The sequence below is a fragment of the Hibiscus syriacus genome, unplaced genomic scaffold, assembly GCF_006381635.1.
Source record: "Hibiscus syriacus cultivar Baekdansim isolate YM2019G1 unplaced genomic scaffold, ASM638163v2 tig00005406_pilon, whole genome shotgun sequence".
Taxonomy (NCBI): Eukaryota; Viridiplantae; Streptophyta; class Magnoliopsida; order Malvales; family Malvaceae; genus Hibiscus; species Hibiscus syriacus.
In genome coordinates, this window is record NW_024062056.1 from 4,372,037 (window position 1) to 4,374,909 (window position 2,873).

Below are 2,873 nucleotides of genomic sequence, written 5' to 3' on the forward strand. Positions count from 1 at the left end.
CTTCATCCTCAACAAGGCATTCGTCCATCACCACCATTGGAGGCCGAATCCATCATCACTTGAAGGATCATTCTACAACACTTCTGCAGCCCTTCTTTGATAACTTTTCTATCCATTTCAATTCTTTCCATTTCCTTTCTTAATTACTCATTTACTTAACCAATCATTCTTCTTTGTGCAGATTACTTTTCAATTCAAGGTGTAGCATTTGGTGTCTCTCCTAGATCGGGAAATAACAAGGTTGCCATCTTCTCCATTATTGAATAAGCATGGTTAGCCTTACATCAAATGAGGTCATCTTGTAGCTCAAATCTTCAGCTCAATCCAGCTATGAGCTCACGGCCTCCAGACAACTTTTCACCAATTGTTCCTTGTGCACTCCTAATCGATCCCATATAAATTTCCTTGCTGTTACATGCTCTATTTAGCTCCAATACAGCTCCCAAGTATTGGTCGAATGTGCCTACATGCATAACATAAGAAAATAAACTAAGTATATAAACTTATATAATGTGTATATTATAAAAATGTGACTATAGGTTATTTAATATTCAATATGTAACATATTAAACAACCTATTATCTAATGGTTCTTTCTCATTAAAAGATTTAAAAAACATTAAGGCACTTATGAGAAAGTACTTCCATGAATTGTTTTGCCTTTGAACGAGTGATATGTCCTTTAGGCATAACTTCAAGATCCATTTGTGTAGTTGTGATCACATCATCCTCCCCTTCTTTTGAACGATTTACCCTCAAATCGTCATTGTCTTCAAATGGAGAAAAATCTGAAATATTAAAAGTTGCACTTACATTGTATTCACCAGGTAGATCCAATTTGTATGCATTATCATTGATCTTCTTGATGATTTGGAAGGGTCCATCTCCTCTATGTAACAATTTGGATTTCCTTTGGGAAGGGAAACGTTATTTTCTGAAATTCACCCACACCCAATCACTTTCCTCCAATTTTAGTGGCTTGCGTCCCTTATTTGCTTGTTGTTCATATTGTCTTATCCGTTTTTCTATATTGTCTCGAACTTGCTGATGAAGTTTCTTAACGAACTCAGCCTTGATCTTGCCATCTTTGTTAATCATGTGTTCCTGAGGCAAAGGAAGAAGATCTAAAGGTGTTAAGGGGTTAAATCCATATACTACCTCAAATGGTAACATCTTGGTTGTTGAATGGACTGCCTGATTATATGCAAATTCAACGTGTGGTAAGCATTCCTCCCAATCTTTGATGTTCTTTTTGATGATAGATCTCAACAATGTTGATAGTACTCGATTCACCACTTCAGTTTGCCCATCTGTTTGAGGGTGACATATTATGGAGAATAGCAACTTTGTCCCAATCTTATTCCATAACGTCCTCCAGAAATGGCTAAGAAATTTGACATCTCTATCGGAAACTATGGTTCTTGGAACGCCATGTAATCTCATAATTTCTTTAAAGAACAAGTTGGCCACATGTGTTGCATCGTCTGTCTTGTGGCATGGTATGAAATGTACCATCTTGGAAAAACGATCTACAACAACAAATATTGAATCTCGTCCATTCTTGGTCCTTGGTAGTCCCATCACAAAGTCCATTGATATGTCAACCCATGGTGCTTGAGGAATAGGTAAAGGCATGTAAAGTCCATGAGGCATAACCTTTGATTTTGCCCTTTTGCAAGTGACACATCTTTCACATACCCTTTCAACGTCTCTCTTCATCTTAGGCCAATAGAGGTGTTGTTTCAAAATATCCAATGTTTTGCTTACTCCAAAATGATCCATGAGACCTCCTTCATGTGCTTCTCGAACAAGCACTTCTCGAAGGGATCCTGAGGATTGCATAGACGTCCTTCTTTGAATAGATATCCTTCGTGCCTATAAAACTTTTCATATGCACCTTTCTCACAAGCTTTATACTTCTCTTCAAAGTCATGGTCAGTAGCATAACAATCTTTAATATACGAAAACCCAATTAACTTTGAATCAAGAGAATTAAGGAGACACATACCTTTGAGAAAGAGCATCAGCTACAATGTTTTCTTTGCCTTTCTTGTAAAGAATGACGTAAGGGAATGACTCCAAAAAGTCCACCCATTTGGCATGTTGCTTGTTTAACTTATGTTGGCCTTTGATATGTTTTAAAGCTTCATGGTCGGTGTGTATGATGAATTCCTTTGGTAGAAGATGATACGATTCAAACAAGCTCCAACTTTCTCCATGACTTGAAAACACCATGGATGTTCTTCATAGTTGTTTCTAAGGGAGTTCTTCATTACCCTATCTTATATTATATCATTTATACATTCTATTCTATCATAAGCATTCATTCACATGTTAGTATAAATTATCATTATTTATATCCTATGTTTAGTTAATCATGTATTTCATATAATTCAAATATATGTTATGATTACATATCATTTCTTAGGATATTATTATTACATGTTTCCATTTATCATTTATGAATGCCATATTATATGATATTCATGCATTCACATCTTTATAATTGATGCACAATGTTATTTCAAGTATGTTATGTTAGTCTTGCATTCATTAAGCATGATTCAATTCATTCGTGAAATGGCAGAATGCTTAATCATTCATTTGTTAGCTCACGTGCATTCATTTTAGCTCCTAGGTCTTATACATTAGCTTACATATGTTATATCATTATGAACTTAGCTCATGACATGCATTCATAGCTCATATCACTCAAACACCTCACGACAGCATGTATTTTACCTTAAATGAGCTCACACATTGCTTATTTTATTTGTTTGGTGATTCTTATAGGTGAAACACAAAACAAGGCATATTATGGTAGCTTGGCTACCTAAAAGGACAAGCACATCAGCTCACACTAGCTCATGAACA